This window comes from Dunckerocampus dactyliophorus, chromosome 16, assembly GCF_027744805.1.
Source record: "Dunckerocampus dactyliophorus isolate RoL2022-P2 chromosome 16, RoL_Ddac_1.1, whole genome shotgun sequence".
Lineage (NCBI taxonomy): Eukaryota > Metazoa > Chordata > Actinopteri > Syngnathiformes > Syngnathidae > Dunckerocampus > Dunckerocampus dactyliophorus.
In genome coordinates, this window is record NC_072834.1 from 4592200 (window position 1) to 4616204 (window position 24005).

The following is a 24005-nucleotide window of genomic DNA, read 5'->3' on the forward strand; positions in this document are numbered from 1 at the left end:
CAAAGTATTTGCTGGCTGTACTGTTTAAAATGTATGTAGAAGATTTCAGTGACTTCATTTCCATTCAGCTTGTGCCACTGCTGCAGAAGTACAAAGCAGCACATCAGCAAATACATTATGCCGTAATTCCCTTAGCTCATTGCAACCAGGTACCAAGGTGAGTCGAGTGGATAGGACAAATGATGTCCCGTTATTCAGCGAGCGCTAGAGAAACATGTTGGCCTTACAAGGCTGGCTACAATTCATAAAATGAAGAATCACGAGAACACTGTATGAGCTGTATCTGGCTGTTTTTGAGGAATATGCAGCAATGCATGTATGTATAGGAGTAAGAGTTTGAACTGTTTCTCCTATTTCTCCATATTTTCTGAAATATATCTCCCTATTTTCAAATGCAAATGCAGAATACGAATATGAATAAAGTGGATCCCTTCGCAGCATTCACGGCCCCGCACATGCTGATTTATTTATTTATTTATTTATTTATTTTTTTACTTAACTTTCTCAGCTAATTTTTTCCCCACAGAAGCCACATCTCATTCACCATAAGCCGGTGAAAATGTATAAACAGGTGATAATACAGGTAAAATGTACAGCATACATGTACTGTATGTACACATTGGACGGCAGTGGCTCAGGTGGTAGAGCAAGGTCGTCCAGAAACCGGAAGGTTGGCAGCTCTGTCGTTGTGACCCTGGACAAGACACTTCACCCACCTTTCCTCCCGTGCTGCCCGCACTGCCGTATGAATGTGAATGAATGTTTGATGGTGGTTGGAGAGGCCGTAGGCCCTAATTGGCAGCCATGTTTCCGTCAGACTACACGAGAGCAGTTGTGGCTACCGATATACTGTAGACTACCACCACCAGTGTGTGACTGAGGAGTGGCTGAATAATGGGTTCACTTCATTGTGAAGTGCTTTGGGTGCCTTAAAAAATCGCAATATAAAATCTAATCCAACATTATTATTATTAATGTTAGAAAGCCCGCAATGTTTCCATGTTTTACTGATAATGTTTTTTCGTCGAGCGTTGAGATTTTGCATTTTGTTCGGCGGTCCTTGAACGCACCATAGACGCAAACGTTTATTTGGCTCCAGGAAATTTTTGTTTTGACAGTCATCAATCATTTTACATGATCATTCATTAGTGGTTCGTATCCACACATTTTATACTTTAAATGTGTCCAATACGTGTGTGAAGTATATTTCGGGCTTGTATCGCGAGTAAGCAACGGCAATTGAAAAGAGAAGGGAGGATTCTGGAGCTGAATCTAATCTAACAATTACAACTAGGGCTTTCTTCAATTGAGGACTTTCATAGTCAAATCTGATTTGTGAGATTTTGCCTATAGTTGACTAATCATCGAATGTTGTTGCTGTTGAGCCATGTTTTCGTGAAAATGATGATATTGTAGTCCAAAAGTCTCTTACTGTGGGTGACGTGGAGTCGTAATTCATCCATTTTATTCACCAAAGACCGCACAGGCTCGATAAGGCGAGTCCCTACGGCGTTAGCTTGAGCTTAGCTTGTAGTCCACGCCTTCCTTGCCTTTTCTTAACGTCAATGTCAAGTTAGCCAGAGCTTTGGCGAGGAGGAGCGAGCATATCAGTTTGTATTTGCACGTATCAGTTACTCACGGTTTTTCAGTTACTCACGGTTTTTCACCATTCCCTTGTGGTACAAAAGCACCGCGAAAAGCGGGGATCTATTATCTCCTTGCGTTACACTCCTAATAAGCTATTGTGTCCACATGTTATCTGCTTCCAAACTGTCTCTAATATGAGCCAATGAGGGACGCTGAACACTGCCTGACATTCAAATAATGCATTATACACTGATAATGCACCATTGGCCCAGCTGGAAGGAGAGGATCCTCGAACATACTTGTTCCAACATTACTGTAGTTCACAGATACAGTATAATCACCTAATTTAGTCTCACGGGTCAATTCTCAGTTTGATCATTAAGATGGAGAGGGAAAGTAATTTGCACAACACTCATGGCAGTTAAATCATTAAGATGTGTCAGAGTGAGCTACGCGCCGTAGTATCGTTCTCAGTGCTGGCAGAGAAGATTTAATGTGCATGAGTGGACACTTTTTTTGAAAAATGATCCAAGTCTGACCCCAAATGTAGATCAAAATAGAAAATGTGCAATCAGTACAATAAATGGTAGGGATGAGCGAGTACACCGCTATCTGTATCTCTAGCTGTTCACCCATCTGAATTATGTGTATCCAGAGCTGTACTTGAAGAGGGCGGGGCATAAAAAGGAAGTGGGCATGGTTAAAGAGGGAGTGGGCTCAAATCGGTACATTATTTGAAGTCTGAAATTGACATGGATTGATCAGAAGTTGCCATATTTATTGTTTTTTATTCAGCTACATGTGTACCGTGTATGTGTGGAAGTGCTCTGTAAGACTTTAGAAGCGAGCGGAAAAAAATGAAAACAAACACCGGCAGTGACCGACGCAACACGAGCCGTTTACAGCTCTGTCTTGTCAAATGCACCGCGCACGTAGCGAAACAAGTTTACCAAGTAACTTTGGATACGAGCTGATCTGAGGAGAACCTAAAAAAAACCTGTCTGGAGTGGAGGCTATGACCAACGCAACATGAACTCAAATGCACCGCGTACTCCTCTCTCTGGCTGTAGCGAGTCTGTCTCGGGAGGGGCAGTCGCTGCGTGTGACTGGCCAATCACAGAGCTTGAAGAGTGAATAGATAAGTATTTACCCAATGAGGACTTTTTCTTCATCATAATTACGGATAATGATGAGCTGTACTGGTTTCATGCTCGTACTCGGCAAAAATGCATTATCGGTAACAGATAACAGCTTATAAATGGCAACGGCCGATGACGTCTGCTTCCTTTCTGTTTGTGTGCATGTCTATATTGGTACAGACACTGTCTTTTCATTCGCAAAGGTCAAGTGCATTTAGCAAACAATGTCCTTATTGATCCGATCCTGGAAATGCTTACAGTTCATCTTTATTCCTGTTCTGTCAAATTTGGCTCATTTGAGAACATATTGTTAAAAAATAAGCATCACGTGACTGTACATGATTGAACATGTCAGGGTATGGCAATCTTACGACGATTATGATGCTAAAAAGTGCATGTGTGTCAAATCCTTAAGACAAATTATGATAGTAAATTGACTTGTTTGATACCTACAGTATGTGACATACTGTAACTTTGACATCATCCAAAATAACATTACTAATAACATATACTAATAACTTTACTCACTAATAACAATTCCTACACAGCTACCTACAACACACTTGGTGCTGCTGTCTTACATACAAAACGTGTTTGAAAGCGAGCAATAGATGTGGATCAATAGGTTTGAATGATATCTATTGCTACCCTCATTATACTCTGATACACTACAGTATGCCTTCACACAATAATTTACAGAACACAAAATGAGGACACATGTATTGACTTGTTAAAAGGTGCTGTCTGCCTTGGTCGGGTACTGCATGGGGAGGACAGAATATTCCAGCTTCTTTCTGCTCAGACGCTGCGAGCCACACATCACATAACACACACACACGCGCATTCGCCAAGCTAATGATAGCATTGTGTCCAAGGTTAGGTACTAAGTCGTTCATTGCATAGCCCAGGGGTGTCCAAACTTTTTCCGAAAATCACTGGTCACTTTTACATTTTTTTTTAAACCAAACCCATGCAAGTATGCAAAGATGTGTCATGCAAAGAAGTTACGCTGTCCGTCTATGATGTCATCAGCGGTTAAATGATGAATGAAAGGGATAAATGAGCATTTAAGGTTACTTTTGCCTTCACTGAAGACTACTGTTCCCAAACACACGATGTGGCAGTGAGACGCCACACGGACACCATCGTCCTGTTCTGTCATGAGTGCTTTCTTTAATTCAACAGTGTTTCCCCCCTTCTTTATCAAAATGCTGGCAATGCTACTTTCTTTGGCTCAGTATTGAGGTGAGAAGCACGATTGAATTCAAGAAACAACTTATGGCAAAACAGGAAGGTGGTGGTGGTTGATCTCACTGCCACTTCCTGTCTTTGGGGACAGTTGTCAAGAATCACGCCTTCAATGAAGACAAAAGTAACCTTAACTCTTTCAATCTCTGCCCTTTTTCAAAAGACAAATCCTTCAGTACGGGCAATTTTAGACGATTTTGACTGATCTTTCAAGGCACACAGAATATTGTTTTCTATGGCTATATAAACATGAAACCTGACAAAGACCCGAGAAAAGATTAAAAACCTGAGAAAGATTAGACTCCAGTCTTTCATCAGAAAAAAAACATTTGTTTCTACCTTTTTCTGTTCTTTCGTAATCAGCAGTAGAACATAGGAAGTTTCAGGAAAATATCAGTTCCTGACTAAAAAAGGGAGAAACCAGCTTTTTGTGAAAAGATACATTTCAAGCATAACTTTCACTTTGACACAAATATTTTTTACTTTTGTGACAGCTGAAATATCTAAACAACTACACCAACTGTTGGAGATGAAATTCTCCACAACCTACTAAAGGTCAAAGGACCACTTCGGAAAATCAATGAAGCCAATTGCAGTTCAATTTCCAGTCTGATGTTGCAATCCTTCCGTTTCAGTGGGTTGAATTTATGCTTCACTTTTTTGGGCCACTCGTGATAGCAAAGATTTAAGTCTCCATACAAATCGGATCCCAAATTTAACGGGAAACTCCACAAACACGTTAAACCAGTATCTTGTGAATCTTGACAATGACAAAGAACATTTTTCATTATTGCCTCTATGTATTTTTAAAAATAAGGTGAAAAAGACACCACAGAAAATTGGTTAAATCGGAAAAGATGGTTAAATGTTTATGAACTACATCATATTTGGTAAATGTATTTTTTCCGCCGCTTCTTACATGCAAGGTTTTACTCCAGTAAAGGTAACAAAAGGAGGGACTACACATTTTCCAATACTCTGCCCCTCAGACACCCTCAATCCAGCGAGCCATTGGCTTGACTGCAAAGACAATGGAAAGTAGCCAGGTGCCTGGAACTCAGTGAAAAGGTTAATTTGTTCCAGCTTTCACCGCAGCGGATTCAATAATCAATGCATGGATATTCTGGGTAGACAATTCTTCATGCTCAAGGCTTTTAGTGAACACCGGTTTCTGTACCGTCCAAATTAAATCATGAAGACTTGTAAAATGACTATATGACAACTCAATTTCTAAATGCCTTAGCCTGCAGCTAATGGGATACTTTGTTGTGGTCAAACCTCATCAACATTTTCACAGGTTTTAGCTGCATCTTAAAACTATTATGACTTAAAGAAAAGGTGTCGTGGTGGTGAATTGTATTGTACAACGTCGTACCAAAATGTGTCAGTTTGTTTTGCATCTGAATTGTGAATCGTATTGTATTATACTGGGAATTGCTTCGTGCAATTGTAGGCTGGATTTCGGCCTTTCTAGTGCATCGTGGGCTGCCTTCCAGAGGTTCATGTGTGTCGAAAGCTTGTCCAAGGTCCATGGGCAGGACTGAATGTGGATCCTGGGTCCTAGCCGCCCTTTTCTTTATATACTGCCTGTCCTCAGAGTCACAGGGGAGCTGGTGTTTATCTTAGGGATATACACTGGAAAGGTTGGCAGACAATCTCAGGACACGTGTAGCATTTACACTCACATTCACAAGTATGCCCAATTTAGAATATCCAATGATCCTATTATGCATGTTTTTAGAGAGTGGGAGCAAGCAGAGGTACCAGGCTAAAAACCCACGCAAGAACGGGAGAACATGCAAACTCCACACATAGACGCTTTCTGTCCTCTTCCAAACCGCGTACTGTCTGTTCGGATTCCAAATAAATTATACACATTAATTAATGAAGCCCTACTGCAACAAGAGGGGAAATCTAGGCTCACCTGTTGCATAGAAAATCTGTTATGTCATTCAAACGACCCATAGAGCACAATTCGTCTAAGCTGCCAAACAGGTCACAACATTCGTCAATGTTAACAAAAGGCTACCAACTGGAAGTTGTAACTGAGACCCTAATAAAGTACTAATGTAGATGTCTGTAGTTAGTTTAGTTATTGTGCGTACTTTATTGGTACATATTTGTGTACGAAAGAAAAAGTGTAGTTGAATCTGAAATTGAAGTCATGCTATTGTATTGCTGTTATGTTGTTGTTATGTTACATGGTTGTGTCTTCAATGTGTTGCTCTCATTCAGTTGGTCATACAGATAACATGCCCATGGGAGTGACATGACCATTAGAGCTCACCAAGCTATTGAATCTAAACAATGGAGAAAAATCCCCAAGCAAGGTGACCATTTGGCCACACGGCACAAATATCAACTCATGCAGGGAATGAATTTTACCGTTGTGACTAAGACAAATAGGCCACAGCTCTTTTTCATCTGACTTTTTTTTTTTTCTCCCACCTTATTTTTTTCGCTTAGTAGAAAAGTCTGTAATTTTGAGCAAAATTCCCATATGCACAGCGGTATAAAAGAAAACTTCAACATTCACTTTTACTTTTCCTCTACAGAATAAAATCCATAATATGTGTATAGTTTTCTTGCTGCATATTTTCACCACTGAAGCTAATTGAGATTAAGGAGGATTGGGTGCAATGAGGTAACTATAAATAATGATCTGGTGGCTCAGCTATCATTTGCCCAACACCACACCACCAAGTGAAGTGTTTGAGGAACAGTGTGTGCTAATGCATCAGTTATTTGGTAATTCCTTTAAGTTCTATACCAAATAGATGAAAAAAGCCTAAAGGGAAAATCCATTGTTTGTTGTGCCCTACAACAGCCCAGTAGGCCACATAATGCATATTAAAATCATTTTCAAAGAGAATAGAGGACAAGGTGAAAAAAAGGTTTCTTTCATCTTCGGGAACCTCACGCAGGCAGTGTGTATAAGTTTTTCATACCACAGTCCTAGTAAATGAGATCAAGACTTGTGCTTGAGGCACTGCAACTTCCCTCAAGTTCTACAGTCCAAAGAGTATTCATTATATTTGTAAAAGACTGATAGAATGTAACCAAGCTGAATCTGCAAAATATGCACAGGCTTTGCTTCATTTTCAAAGCATGCGTTCAACAAATTTGGAAGCTACGGTCGGAAGTTAGCATTTTCTCACATGGGAATAAAGGTCATATCAATTTTGGGTCCTTAATGATTGATTTGAACGATATGTGTAATTATCACAAATTCACTCATTCATTCATTTTCTATGCCGTTTATCCTCACTAGTATCGCGGAAGTGTGCTGGAGCCTATCTCAGCTGACTTTGGGTGAGAGGCGGGGTACACCCGGACTGCTCATCAGCAAATCGCAGGGCACATTTAGACAAACAGCCATTCATATCACAATGGACAATTTAGAGTCCCCAATTAAACTAACATGCATATTTTTGGAATGTGGGAGAAATCCGTAGTACACGGAGGAAACCCACGCACGAGGAGAACATGCAAAGTCCACACAGAGATGCTCAAATGGAGGTACGACTAACTGTGTGGCAAACATGCTAACCACTAGAAACCCAATGATTATACAATCATATTCAACTATTTTTAAAATCAAGAATTGGTTGCACATATCTGAATTTACAAGTAAACATAGAGGTTCAAATTTATACATAGTGTCCTTGTAATACCTTGTTAAATGTCCCTGAGCAAGTTTCACCCCAACCTGACGCCTTTTGTACTCATCAACTAGCTTCTGGAATAAATCTGGCCGGACATTTGAGCATTTGACTTAGTTGAATTGGTAGAGTTCATTTAAAATGTTTGTAAATAGTTTTCTGTCACTGACAAATGACACGTGTACTATAGGGTTGAGGTTGGGGCTAGGGGAAAGCCATTCCAGAAATTCCAAATTTTAGTCATCTAGCTGTTGATTTTTGTCACACTTGATGGTGTCAATTTCTGAGCAGGGTCTTCTTTCTCGGTCGGCACCCTCTCAGTCCATGGCGATGCAAAACACTGATGTTCCAGCCGTTCCCAGTTCAAGGCATGCTGGAGCCTTGGTTTTTCCTGGGTGTTCCTGAACATCCCAACCAATTTCCTTTCTACCTATCTGACAGTTGATAGAGCTTGGCCAATGGGTGACATACCCAAATAACTTGCACTTACATGATATAGTAGTGTTTGAACTGTTTGTCTTGGATTCCGCAGTTGTTTATAATTTGCTCCAAAAGCATACTGTGTACCTTTCTGTGAAAATGTATTGGTCAGTCACTGTTGTTGTGTCCTTGGGCAAGGCACTTCACCCACCTTGCCCCGAGTGCTGCCCACACTGGTGAGTGAATGTGAATGTTTGGTGGTGTCGGAGAGGCCGTAGGAGCGAATTGGCAGCCGCGCTTCCGTCAGTCTACCCCAGGGCAGCTGTGGTACAGATGTAGTTACCACCAGCAGTATGTGACTGCAGAGTGAATGAATAATGGGTTCACTTCACTGTGAAGCGTTCTGGGTACCTTTAAAAGCGCTATATCAAATCTAATCCATTATCATTATTATTATGTTAGTCTGGATGGCCATCATTTGTCAGTGTGGCCCTGGAAGTCCCACAGGATCTTAGCCTGCTTGTTTTCAACCACCTTCGGTGGTGTCTGCCATCTTGCCTCCAGTCCATATTTGGTACGGATGTTCCGGTACGCTATGCCTGCTACCTGGTTATGCTGCCCCTTGTACGCCTTGCCTGCCAGTATCTTACACCCTGCTGTGATGTGCTCCCTTGTTTCAGGGACGTATTTGTACAGCCTGGACCTGGGTCGTGTCTGATGTGGTAGACCACAGCCTCGATTGATGATCTTGCCTGCTCTTGGGCTGCTATGTTTTCCTGAAGTCATCCACCTCTTCCATTTATCAGTCACGCATGCCACGCAGGGGCTTGTCTTTCAATGACAGCCCATCTGGCTCTTCTTCCTTCTGTTGCCTGAGGCATTTACTTAGCAGGTCATCCTTGGGGGCCATCTTCTTGATGTATTCTTGGAGGCTTGTTGTTTCCTCCTGGAGAGTGTGTGTGACGCTCGCGAGTCCTTAGCCCCCCCCTTTTTTTGCTTTGTGTATCTGCATGGGGTGGGGCCCTCCAGGTTTCTTGTCTTGATATCAGTGGCTTGCATCTCTTCCAACTACCAGGGTATAAAACGGTGTTTCTGATGGCTAGTAGGGCATAGGTGTTAACGGCCTGGATCTTATTCTTGCCGTTCAGCTGATTCTTCAGGATATGCCTCACCCTATGTAGGTATTTGGCTGTGGCTGACCTGGCTGCCTCCTCATGGCTGCCAACGGCCTGTGGAATCCCCAGGTATTTGCAGCTGTCCTGCACATCTGTTGCCCTCAGGTCATTCAACCCCCTTAAGTTGTGATCATCTTCCCTCCTCTGGATATCACACGCCCACACTTATCTAGTGTGAATGACATTCTCGTGTCATTGCCGTATGTCCTTGTGAGGTGAATCAGGGAGTCGATTGCTGTTCCACTAAAGAACCAATGATCCAATAGCAATAGCCACTCTTGGTTATGATTTGACTTAAGGGGTTCAGGCCTACGTAGAAGGGTAGGGGGCATCTAATATGGCATATTCCGAAGAGAATATGCCACATTTGTGTAACTGGCCTTCAGGTGGCCTCCAGAGTTGTCTTCCACAGCCTCATTGCGTTCTTGATGAAGGTTCTTTGTGTCCCGTTGATGTTATGCGGTTCCAAGCACTCCAGTATCCATGTGTGTGGCATTGAGTCGTAGGCTTTCTTGAAGTCCTTCCAGGCAGTGCACAGGTTGGTGCTTCTGGTCTTACACAAGCTACTGGTTGTCAGGACAATATACTACTACAACGACACAGCACGGTCGTGGGGTTTCCGCCACCAGCGCACAGACTCCGGGAAGATATAACAGTCAACACTGATAACAAACAGCAAAACTTTACTTTTCTCCTATGTCCTATTTTGTCCACATATACAGTACATTACGTTTTTGTTAGGATCCAGGATTCTCCTCCCCTGTCTTTCATTCCCTTCTTGTCCCCCACCTCCCTTCACCTTTCTTTCGTTCCCTTACTGCAGCGTTGTAAGGATGTGCCCTGAAATGGAATCATTGCCACAGTCTTTGATGGCAGCTCCTCAAAAACCTCCCCTGTCTTTCATTACCCTATTGTCCCCCCCTTCCCTATGCCTTTCTTTTATTCCCTTATTGCAGCTTCGTAAGGATCTGCCTTGATGTGGAACCATCACTAGATTGTTGTTAACTCTCTAGTGGTAACACCGGCTCTCTCCATAGTTGGCGAAATTCAAATATGATTGTTTTATCGTGTTTTTCGACAGTCCTTTTGACTTGTTTCCCTGCCTGAGCCGGCTACCTCATTTGATTCCCAGCCTTTCCTGAACTGCCCACCGAGGATTCTCTCCAACCCTATTCACAAACTCTGAGTCTAAATAAATTATTGTCTGCAAAAGTGTCAGTCAGTCAGTGTCACATGCGTCCACGATCCCAGTACCAACCCCTGACAGTTTGTATGATTATTTTTAGCATACTGTTGCGTGCTGGAGTGTCTCAGTTCCATGACAAGAGCGATGTTGCTCCGTGTTCACTCACTGCTTTATGGTAATGCTGAACAACAAGTAATGTAGTCTTACCATGCCTGTCAACATTTTGAAAATCAGAGACATTTTCCGCCACTCCAGAGCAGGTTATCCCACCGCCCCCAACAAAGCTCTAGTACCCCTTCTAAGACAAACCTACAGGAAACTTAAAGTCACCACTAGTTAAGCACTAACAAACAAGAATCCGATGGGCATACCTTTGCTGAAATTGAAATGCTGTGAACATTTCTACATGAAATACCTTAAATGAAAACACAAAAGGTTAAATATACAGTACACACTGCTTTTTACCTTTACTCACCGTGTGGGTTCACATTCACAAGCAACTTGCTGTGTACATAAGGTACATACTCTGCATTCTTTAAGACCGTCTGGGAAGGAGTGTATTTGTGTGCTGGAGTGGGTGATTTTACATGAGAATGAAGCACAAACAGTGTTGTTGTCTATCAACATTCTATTTTCTGGAACAGTGTTTTTGGCAGGACTTATCCGTGTTCACGTTCATCCTTCTCTCATGCATAACTCAGTTTTTGTACTGCCTGTCACTCTCCATCACCACTGTCACCTGCGGTACCTGAGAGAAATATTTTTTTTAATGAAGGTTAAAATATAGGAGCTGCACATTAAACGGGAGGGCACAGAAAGAAAGGCAATACGGTAGTTCCCAGGGGAAAATCAGATACTTGCCAGCTATGAGTCCTATGCAACATCTATTCTTTACTTGAATAGTACACACATTGATTTGGCCGTAAGATTGGGAATTTTCAGAAGAAGCTGTTAATAAGATGCCCATTTGGTCCACAACACCACAGCAAGGTCTCAATAACTCAATAACTCCCATGTGATATTGAAGTTTATACTTTTTAAAGATTTTCTGAGGATTGCTCAAATGATGTAGTATTACAGTATATGTTATTATATGTTATTTTAGTGATTTTAGTAGTTGGCAAATGGTGTGTGAGTGTGTATATATATATATATATATATATATAAAGTATATATATATATACATATATACACATACATACATACATATATTCTGTTTAGGTATTGGCAGCTCAGTGGCAGCTGCTGCTCCTGTGGTTGAGCATCTTTCATTAAGAATAATTTTTATCCATTTTCTCCATTTTCTCTTTTTAGCAGTCCAACATGTGTGGATGTTGAGTCAAAACAAGCAGTAATATAATCTACTGATGAAGACCCTTTAGGCGTTGCCATTTTAAACTTCAATAAGTATGTACTGTAAATGTAACAGGGTAGCAGAGAGGATAAACACACCCTGCCATGCACCCAAGCCTGCCCTTCTCATCAGTCTATCTGACAAAGCAAGCCTCAGAGCACAGCCTTCCAGCTTCCTGTCCCTCCCTTACTTCCCACCCCCCCACGCTGTACAGCACCTCACCCTCTTTCTTCAGCGTATGACTGAAAACACTGCACCATACTGCAGTAGAACTAACATGGTGAAGGAGGCTTAGAACAAGAGAGGCAAAATGAAGAGTAAACACAGAGAGCTCTGTGTTTTGCGATGACCATGAAAGGGTTTATAAAAGCGGAACACTTGAGGAATCATGAAAAATAAACAATGAACTGTTTTGTATGCCTGACGAAAGGAGGCCAAAACCAAACACAAACACTGAGTAATAAATTGTTCTGCTTATCAGAGTGATACAAACTGGATTTCTTTCTTTCACTTCTTTGTGCAGGACAGATTTTATTTTTGTAACCTAGAGAAAACGTCCCTCGAAATGTTATGTTTGCTGAATGTGACATAATGATAGTCTAACTGGGGCTGGATTTGCATCAAGCAGAAAATTGTCAAGTTGCATCTGGTGAACTCAATGTGGCTACAGGAGCAAATTTCTTTAAACAAAAAAAAAAGTAATTTGTTATAGTTACTAGTTAGTCTCCCAAAAAGAAAATGTAAATAGTAACGGAATCTGTAATTAGTTACCAGGGAAAGTAATTATTGCATTACTTAGAATATATGTACTTGTATGTAGTGGTGTGTGGCGTAGAGATGTTTCATGAGATTCGGCTATCCTCTACCAAAACGCTAGGGGGCAGTGTTTACCTGAGAATGCGCAACCACAACTCTCGTTGACTAGCTAGTTAGCTTCCTGTGTAGTAGTAGTTTGTATTAATATTTGAAATAGTTATTCGATTACCCCTTACTGGAAAACATTTTCTTAACACTGTTACTCTGGTGACATTTTTTGGAGTCGACCATATGACTGTTTTGTTCCATAACCCTACAAGTCTAAAATGACTGTCTTACTGCGTCCAACCTCAGCAGCAATGGCGCTGCAAGAGGCCTTGCTTATGCAGCTCAACAATCCGACCGCGTTCAAAACGAGAAAGCTTTTTTGCCTTTGCCATCAAGAGATCATGACAGTGTGAGTACCAGCCTGAAAATGACGCTGAATCCACATTTGTGAGAAGGTTTTGGCTTTTAAAGGCTGTGGTCTTCAACTTTTAATGAGCTGACTGACAGCCTATTTCACTTTAGTGCTTGTTTGTTGTTTTGTTTTGATGAGTTTGATCAGGAGTGTATGTAAAATATAACAGGTCACATAGAGGAGCGTAGATACTTCTCTTGATTTTACAACTTGTGCAGATGGTTGTGGCATAAAAATCTCCCTCTCTATCAAGGTTCCTGAATGTGACAGGCTGGGCTGGTTTATGATCCGTACTTTGCAAGAACGTTCTCCTCTGAGCCATCTTCCGAGCTCTTTTCACCCGAATCCTTAAGCACTTCACATAGAGTCTTTGCATAATTATATTGAGAGACACTGAGCTAGATCAAGAGAATTATTGTGACCCTCTTGGAATTGCTTAATTTCTTCTTACTATTATTATTAGGACCTGAGCACCGAGCGATGGAGGTGCAGAGCCACTCTTGAAATTGCTTTTATCCTTCGTTGTTATTATAAGGGGCCAAGATTTGTGTCATAGCGGTACAACGTTCAGATTTAAACTGCAATGTTTATTTTTTTTACGTAATTTCTTTGTCGCTCTTCCTAAGCCCCGAGCACCAAGTGATATTAGGGCCTGAGGACAGATGAGCAAGAACCGCCTTATAATTGCTTTGCAAAATTTTTGAACTAATAATAGGCCATGAAACAGCGGCCATTTAGTAATTAATTATTTTTTGAAAAACCATGATATAGTGAGAGAGCGATATTCAAACTGCAATACAGCGAGGGACGACTGTACTACAAGTATGTGTTGTCCCAGAAAAAGAGCTGACATTTTTCTACAATCAGAGGAAGAATGAATAGACTGCAAGGGGGTATGGTTCAGAACTAAATTAAAACTAAATGAAAAAAAGCGGGAGAGCATTATCTAGTGGGGCAGGTGTCACTATCGATTTAACCTTTGTTTCATTTTTGGCAAGAGAAAAAAAAACAAAGGTCACAAACTGCTGCACTCTATCTTTGGATTCTGGTCTTTCACTGTGCAACCCATTCACTGCATTGGGCTCTCACTTGCCAGACATTGCAGGTACGACCTTGTGAACACACACAAAACCACAATGCAACCTACGAGAGTTCTAAAGCCTCTCTGTCAAGTGGCAGAGACACAGCATGTGATGTTCCTTTTGTCCCAAATCAGTGGGATGAAAAGGAAAGCGGAGAGAACTGTTACATCCACGGCATACAAACTAGAGGTGTCCCAATCCGATATTGATATCAGTGCGATATTTGCATTCAAAACCGGATTAAATCAGCCTGCATCTAAAATGTCCAATAATGGCACGCCGATACAAGCAGTCCGTTCCAGTGCGTCTAGCCTGCAGCGGAGCCGCTGCTCCTTCACATAGGATGTCTTGGGGTCTCCCCGGTGAGTGTTCTGGGCATTCCCAGTTGGGAGAAGGCCCTGGGGCAGAGCTAGGACACATTGGAGGGATTATGTCACATAGCTGGCCTGGGAACGCCGGTGGAACTAGAAGAGGTGGCCGTGGACCGGGAAGCCTGAACTTCCCTACTGAGGCTGCTGCCCTCACGACAAGGATCCGGATAAGAGGAAGTAAATGGATGAATGGATGGACATCACACATTTGAAGCAGCATCACAAAAGACAGCATGAGGATTTTCGCAAGACCACGGCACCCTCAAACATCCAACGCTGTTTGAAACATGAAACATTCACAAAGTGTGACAAACTCCCACGGATGACAAAAAGTCCTTAGCTATTACAGAAAAAAGCCAGCCCCGTTGGTGGTGAAGGATGTTGCGTTGAAACACTTGACTAAGCACCTCAAGCCTCACTAGGTTATGCCTAGCCGCCACTACATCGTGGACAAAAGTATACCCCAGATGCACAAAGAAGTAAATGGGTTAGTTTTTCCTCATATCTACTGTTGGTACCTGTTGTTCTCTATTTGATTAATATCACTTGGTCAAGCCTTTTCTGACATTCACACTACAAAATAAGTCATAAAAGTCTGTATCGTTTGTGCGGATATCAGCTCGATATCGGCATTGTCCAGTACTCCAGGTTGCAATATCGCTATCTTATCGGAAATCAAAAAGTTGTATCAAGACACCCCTTTTTATTGAACTTTTGTTGCATTTTTGGTGAGAGATAAAAAGAGGTCACAAACTGCTGCACTCTATCGTTGGATTGTGTCCCTTCACTGTGCGACCCGTTCACTGCATTGGGCTTTTCCTTGCCAGACCTTGCAGGTACGACCTTGTGGACACACACAAAACCACAATGCAATCTAGCAGAGTTCTAAAGCCTCTCTCTCATGTGGCTGGTGGCACTGCAATTCAGGAAGGACACAGCATGTGATGCTCCTTTTGTCCCGTGTCAGTGGGAAGAAAGGGAAAGCGGAGAGGACTGTGTGACATCCACAGCATACAAACTGTATATAGGATAGATGTTCAAATTAACAGGCAAATGCAAGAAACACAATAACTGGTGGCTGCTCATCAAGAGGATGTGTTAAATGCAGAGAGGAATTTCACTGTACATCGTTAATGTGATAAATAAAGTTCAGTTATTATTATTATTATTATTATTATTTTGAAACACTCGTGTCATCAGACATGAGAAAATATATAAACATATATATATATATATATATATATATATATATATATATTTCTTATTTTTGTCTTATGTTTTTACTTTATTTAATTTCATTTTTATCTGTTTGTCACACGTACATGTTTCAGATCATCAAACAATTTTAAATATTAGTCAGTGACAACGCAACTGAACACAAAATTCTGTTTTTAAATGAAATTTTGTCTTATTAAGGGAGAAAAAAAATCCAAACCTACATGGCCCTGTGTGAAAGTGATGGCCCCCACCTGTTAAAACATAACTTAACTGGGGTTTACCACACCTGAGTTCAATTACTGTAGCCACACACATGCGAAGAAAGCGACATATTCACAACAATGATAGCTTTCACTAATATTGTGTTGCGAGGAATATGTTTTATGTTTTATGTTTTATGTTGTTGTGTTTTACTGGCAGTGACAGCTACAACAGATAGCACCGCCTGGCTAGCTATGGGTTGCTACCCTAGACATGCTTTTTTCCATGGTCGAACGTCTTGTGGGTTTTTGACTTTTTATTTCCATCTGCAGGGCAGTATGGAAACATTTGCACCACAAAGTTTGCCGGTCGTCTGACGAGGCAAATGGTGTCTTTTTCGAAATGTGAGCAAGGTTACTCCTCCAGTGTTCCAGCAAAAGCCTTCAGCACAACGAGCAGGCATAATTTAAAATGCATTATAGTGAACATGAACTTGCGGGTAGGATGGTCCAGTGTCGACGTCACTTCCTCCGTCCCCTCCAGACCCGGAAAAAGCGATAAAAATTATTTTAATCTTCGCGTTTACATCCAACACAGGAAATATGCCTTTCAGTGTAATTTTTCATGGCGAAAATAACAAGATCAATATGTGTTTGGGTGCCATGAGCACTTCAAGCGTGTTCATGACCACAATAAAAAGCCATCACCAAGAGAACCCTGGCACTAGGATTCACCATGGCAACTGCAGACAGCAGAAGGTTGTCTTTTCTTTCTTCACCTCACAGGAACTGAAGGTGCGGTTATGGAAACTATGAAGACAGTTTTAGAAAGAAAAGTAATTCAGTAAAAATAATATCGAATCGACATGGGAGGGAATTGCTGCCCGAGTCATTGCATACGCTTGAATGCAGTAGTTTATTGATTCAACATTTAATCACATTTTCTTATTAGCCCACAGGTGAAAAAGTGGTAGAATGGCATGGAATAAAATCTCATTTTAATTTTGGTGCAATCCCACGGGTGAAAATGGTAGCTGAAAATGAAATCCATACATCATATTAATATATAATGTTTATTCTAATTACATTGGACATGCAAAATAAATAAGTGGCTATATATATTTTTGTCCTAACAGACACATTCTATATTACACCAACTTGCTTATCAAAAGGATTATGTACGTAAATCTGACATTTACTTCGTAGAATAAGCAAAACAATCCATCATTTCAGCACTTTGGCAGATGATTTTGCATATTTTAAATAAGATAGCTCACATGAACTCAATGACATTTCAAAGTAATAAAAAAGAAAATTAATTGAATTATGACAAACATGAAATCTAAGACAGATTAAATATAATAAAATCGAGGTAAAAAAAATATACATATATAGTATTTCATACTAGGGACGCTCCAATCAGGGTTTTATGATGCCGATTCCGAGACCGATCATCCATGAGTTAGATCGGCCAATACCGACACTGATAAACTGAGGATTTTTGAATTTATTTGTATAAGCTCATCAATAGCAAAAGTCCAAATCTGTGCTAAAATCTGGCTTTCATGTCATTTTCAGTCAGACATTTACACTGTCATGAGCACCTGACGGCAAAGGTACAAAAAGCTTTCCGTCTTTGAACGCAGCAAGATCGTTGAACCCTACAGCAAGGACTGTGAAGGCGCTGCTGTCAAGGCTGCGTGCGGTGAGACAGTCACTTTAAATGCTAGTAAAGATCCTGAGGGTTATGGGACAAAAAGGTCAAGTGGTAAACCCCAAGCTTCTCCCGCTCTTGTCCGTGTAGACACAGGTCGATCCAGCCCAAATTAAAGCCCTCACTGCTTTGAACTGCGGCCCGGTCACCATAAGACAGCATCTGCAAGACAAGGGCTTAAAGATGGAGCCTCTGTTTGTCCAGGGGGTATCAAGTGGTGGCTGGCGATGGACAACGCATGAGCCATTGTAGAAAAGACTAACAGGAGGAGTGTTCCCAGCTGTTGTATGTGCCAAACATGGCTACTTTGAGTGAAACATTTGTAAAAATAGATGACATTTGAACTTCAATTGTTTATTTTCTGGTTGCTTCCATTTCAACGTACAATGAGACATTCCTGTCTCCTCCTATATTGACTAGAAAATCCTTCTGCTTACCCATAAATGCATCAGCATTCAGGCTCCAACACACTTACAAGAACTATTCACTCCCCAAACATCTGCCCACCACCTCGGATCATCAAGCAGCATGTTCCTCCAGGTTCCCCCCACCAGGCTGCGTGGCACGGGACACCGCGCGGTCTGTGCAGCTGCACCGCAGCTGTGGAATTGCTTCCCTGTCTGGCTGAGGAAAATTGCACAGCCTGGACTCTTTCAAAGCTCACCTGAAGACATTTCTTTAAAAAAAAAAAATTCAAATTAACTACAGTACTACAGTAAGTGTTGCTGATTTCATTCTTTTTCATTTTTAAAATGTTATTTTCACCGTAGCACTTTAAGTGAGCTTTCACTCTTCCGTTCGATGGGGTTTCAAGTATTCATGACACCAAAACACGTTAATCCTGTTATTTTCGCCGTGAAAAATAACACAGACAGGCGTAGTACCTGTGTTAGACGTGTGCTCGAATGTTGAAATATTTACCATTTTTTTACAACTTTCCTCGCTTCTTCCGGGGACTGGAGGAGGAGGAGCAAGTGACGTTTATACACCGGAATTTTACGGTAGGAGACGTGACAGTCACTTATCAGGCTTAACCATTTGCTGTAAAAACAAACTGCTTGCTTGTTTTTACTTTAGCCGGAGCTAATTACTGCAGTTCATGCGACACTGCCCACAGTAACACGTACTGTACAGTATGTGTGTCCCGCTCACAAAAGGTGTAGTCATTATACAGGTACATACTGTATCTGCCACTGACTCAAGGGGACGACAATATCCTCTCATCGCCGGAGTTTAAAAATGAAGCCACAAGTCTATTTTGGCTGCCACCCTCTACTAACATTGCTTCAAGTCTTCTCCTGGGACATTTCTCGACAGATCTGTTGGTTGCAAATGAGCTACGCTCTTACCCAAAATACAAAAAAAAATCCTGTAGCTGCAAAGATGAATCATGCTTTGAATTCAGCGTCTGATGTCGGTTTCTTTGTGCTTTTTTTTTTACATTGTTTAGTCGGTCTAATTTGGCTCTGTGGGTTCCAAAATGTAGCGGAAACACTATATAGTTGACCCTCCTGATAGACTGTTGAAGCTAGTGCTTCCACTGCCAAACAAACTTACAACAGCAGCAATGGTGCATTGAAGGACTGCTGAACAAAGTCCGAAGTTTAACGCTTGAAGAAAAAACATCAGTGAAGCATAAAGAAGTAAACATGTAAAAAAATGTGGGCTTTCTTTCTTTGGGAGCATGACCATAAGTGATACATATTGAAAGACAAACCTACAGTATGTGTTGTATTGGTCATTGGTTGTTGGTGTCAACATTTGGGCTTTTTCTCACTGTGCCTTGTGCCAGTGACAAACGAGCCATGGGCCTCGGATGGCCCCTGGGCCGCACTTTGGGAGCCATGGTGGTTGAGTGAGGAGGGCGATAGTTGCTGCGGCTTACAACAGTCAGGCTTGAATATCCGTGTCGCGACAGCTCGAGGTTTTTTTTTTGGAAAAACTTGTTGCTTGCGAGGTGAGCCAGTGTGGCGTGCTCTTACACCTTCGGGTTTCGGGGACTGAGCTCAGGCGTGCAGGCATGTTCAGGGGTCAAAATGCACGCCTGTAGGCGTGTCAATTGGTCAGTTTCCGGGAGGGGAGGGCACTGATGTGATCATTTATTTTCCTCTATTTTCGTGATCAACCGGCAAAGTCCCAAAGATCGACTGGTCGATGGCCATCGACGGGTTTAGCGACCCTGCTGCACATGCCACATGTGTTATCGGGTATTTATAAATTGCTACCGAATTATGCTGAATGAGATTTGTTCTCTGTGGAAAAAAACAGCACATTCTTGGAGGAAAAAAATTTTAATTTGAAACTTTTTTTTTCCAGAAATCTGCCAATCTGCAGGGTTGCGAAGGCTGAATGGCAAATGTGCGATGAGCCGCTCTACAGAATTTTTTTTTCAGTCTATCCAAATAGTAACCATGTGGTGTTAAGACATTAACCATGGAAATGTAATTGCTTGGCAAATGTGCTCATATATACTAATTATCTAATTATCCGCACTCCATTCATCCATCCATCCTTTTTCTCCATCGCTTATTCCCATTCGGGTCACGGGTGAGCTAGAAGCTATTCCCACACAGATGTTCCAACAGAGATTTAAATCCAGATCTCCAGACTGAGGCAGATGTGCAAACCACTAGGCCGCCACACAGTACACTTCCTAAATGAAAAGAAGGAAACAAAATGAGAATATTTATTTGCAATGTGCTCAAAAATAAGCAACAATGTAACAAAATTGTGACTGGTTGGACCCCAAAGCAGACACACATACAGTGGCTGGGGGTGTCCCCATACAACTTTTTCACTTGGGATCTGATACCAATATTGCAGCCTTGAATATCGGCCCCGTTACTGATGTCAATTCGATATCAGCACAAATCATACATACTTTTATGACTTATTATGTGGTGTGGAATGTGATCACGTGGGCTCTATCCAGCTGCTGGGATGGAGTCTGGAATTGACTGCTTGTATCAGAGTGGCAACATCTGAGATTTTAGATGCAGGCTGATATACTGTAGTCCGATACTCATTTGTTGCTGATATCGGCCCAATATGAACCCTAGTAGCGGGGTGTCAAACTAAGTGAAACGAAACAGAGCAATCAGTCCAAAGAAAAAACACTACTGAGGAGTAGGTACATAATCACAAGGCGAAACAGTCCAAAAGAGGAGAACAAAAAACAGTGCAGCTGTAACAAACTAGTTTATTCAAATGTTTTTACTCATGGAAATGCTTGACAATTACTAAATTCTTTGGTACATTGTGCAGAAGCTAAAACAAATATTTTTACTTTTACTTCATTCACTTACGCCAACCGCTTTGATTGGGAAAACTAATACACGTACAGTATACTAATACACAGTGTATGACAATGTATACAAACACATCTTCAGTAACCCTCAAAATCTCCCCTGTTCAGTACTTTCATACCAAGATCACACATGTCGACCTTGTAGCCGCAGAGAAAAACATTACTAACTTTGCCTTTTTCAAGCAAATGGCTCTCTTCCACCCTGCGTTATTAAAATGTTATTAAAATCATGAAAAATGAACACGGTGTGTTGTTAATTGTTCTTACAGGCCCCAGTCTGATCTCAAATTAACAGTCATGATGTTGTATTGCTTACTGTGTTTCAAAGATCAGAATGGTGCTGGAGACGGTGCATTAAGAACATGCAGTTCATCATGCCGATGGTGCATAGCAGCCCATCAATTAATTAAAGCTCATGACTGGTACCTGTTGTCCTGCTCAGTGCGGGAGTGTGATGTACCGTATTTATTCCATCCACAGGGGAGCACCGCTAATGGTTGGCTGGGATAAGCCTGTTCTGTCTCCTGGCTGCCGTAGGAAAGACCCAGTGGTTCAAAAGCCCAGGGTGCAAAGCACAGTGATGTGCAGCAGAATTGATCAGCTGAAAACAGGTTCTGGTATCTTAAAAATGTCAACAGATACCCAAACTCTCTTAAAGTATTTTCATAGCAACACATCACTTTCAATAACGATATGGATGTGGCCTCCGCATGCTCCACAGGGGCTGGTCTCAGCATTTGTCCCATTTATGTGTTGGCAATGCTGCGACACTCCAAGACCTTTTGGAGGCAAAGGAGGATGTTTACTTGCTGAATTACTAATTGTTAATTCTGTGTGCGCTGTCCGAGTCATGTCAGTGAATATTGCATTCATCCAGGTCATTGTATTCTCAGGGCATTGAATCGATCGCAACTGGACTGTTCAGGTTGTCTTTGAAAATGTTTCGCGTCATCAACTGGACGGGACAGCTCTAGTCTGAGGGGATGGTGCAGGATCATTCGTTATTCCATTCAGTTGTAACAACGGTCATGGAGCACCTGAACTGCAGGTGGCAGTGTCATGTTTGTTATTTGTTAGGAGGCTAAATGATTGAATTTTTAAGGAAGGGATGAAAGAGTTCCCACATTCCAAAAATATGGATGCTAGGTTAACTGGAGACCCTAAATTGTCCACAGGTGTGAATGGTTGCTTGTGTATATGTGCCCTGCGATTGGCTGGCGACCAGTCCAGGGTGTACCTAAGGCCTTATGAAATCCATTTTTCCCAAATTCCATTTTATTTTTTTCCAATTTCCGTTTTTTCCATTTACATTTTTTACCTGTTACACTTATTTTACCAGCACAGATTGTGTGCTTTTTGGGTTAGTGAATAAAATGTCCATTCATTAAATGCAATAATTCTTGAATTTACTGATGCAATAAATACATCATTGGACAATTTTGCCCAGTAATTCAGAAACAAATGTAGCTTGGCTAACTTTTCTAATGGGATGTCAGCCTCTGCACACATTGCTACAAAATCTTCAACAGACTGTAATGCCTGGGCTTGTGATTAACGAAGATGTAGTCACCAATGCCAAGTGCGTTATTAATGTACGATATTTTCTCATAACACCCTTATGTTTACAAAATTAGACAAGATGTGGCAAACAGCGCCCTTATTTTGAAGGCAGAAAGTGTATCGTGTGTGTGTTGCGAATGGTGGTTGACAGTTAAGACGAGCTGGGTGCAAGAATAAACGTGCTTCTCGTCCTGTTTTCGCTCAAAACCTGCACGTCAACTTCCCCACACAAACGGTCCTTCTCGTCTTAATGATATCATTTCATTTACAGTATGTCACTTTCTGCGAGATTCCGCGTTTGACAGTAAATTCCATTTTTATTGGCCAGTTCCGAGATTCCGTCTGTGATTCCGTTAACGCGGAAATCATAGGGCCGCAAGTACCCCGCCTCTTGACCAAAGACAGCTGGGACAGGCTCCAGCGTACCCGCAATCCTAGTGAGGACAAGCGGCATAGAAAATAGATGGACGGACGGATGGATGGATGGGATGAAAGTGCAGCATGCATATGGGGAATCGGTGGTGCCGCAGACCTCCCCCTCCATTCAGGTATGTTTTCTCAACCTTGACACAAATGGCTTCCCTCACTCCTCTTTCAAACCATGTCTTCTCTGTCCAAATATGTACATTTTTGTTCTCCAAAGAGTTCTATTTCTCTTTGAGGTGTAGGTAGACAGCTGAGACTTGATGTGAAGAGTTAGTCTGTCTGTGTCGTGACATGCGCCTGCTCAGTGGCTGCTTGGTCTCCCCAGTATGTAAATCAGTGTGATTTCAGCGTGATTGTGGAAAATTCCACCTAGGGAAGAGGCTTAACAGCTCATTTTGCACCACAAGAGACTGAAAGCGTTCTTGTTTGGGGCGTGCCTCTACCTTAAAGGATAAATACTTTGGATCCTGCACCATCCACTCAGACAGAGCTGTCCTATCTAGTCGTGAATATGAACTGATAAAGCCTGCGAAACATCTTCTAAAACCACCTGAATTCCAGTTGCGATTGATTCAATGGCATGAAAATGCTACAGTATGTTTGAGGTCCGAATGGAGCTCTGCCGTTGGCTGGATCACCTGATCTGGAGCACCTGGGAGGGACGCAAACTCGAAATAAAAGTCCTCCTTTCCAGCTTTTCTCTCTCTCACTCTCTCCTCCCAACTGGCAATTGGTGCACCATGCTGGTTTTGGTTGTCTTCTGTTTATTTAACGGATAATGCTGACAGCCATGTCCTCTTCTCAAATGTGTTATATATATATACTACTTGTATATACTATATATTCAAATAAATCATTTGAAAGGTAGTTTGGGTATTTTACATGGAGGTGTTGGCCTGAGCAGGCTGGCATGTTTTAAATGAATACTTCTTATTAACAAGATAAAATTGCAAAACTTGTTTTTATGACTTGTTTGGCTAAACAGTCTTAGTTGCTCGGACGTTCAGAAGCACCGGGAATCTAATTGGGATTAAAAAGTCCAAATCATAAAGTGGAGATACAAAATTGTTATTGGAAGAGAAGGTTAAATTATCCACAGTATAATTCCTAAACACTTTATTGCAATCGTGAGGAGTCTTT

General features: G+C 41.6%; 1 protein-coding gene across 2 annotated transcripts in view; it reads right to left on the minus strand.

Annotated features, from left to right (window-relative positions):
* Positions 1-24005, minus strand: part of ntm (neurotrimin) — a 136505-nt gene that overhangs the window by 94755 nt on the left and 17745 nt on the right. The gene's annotated exons all lie outside the window — the stretch shown is intronic.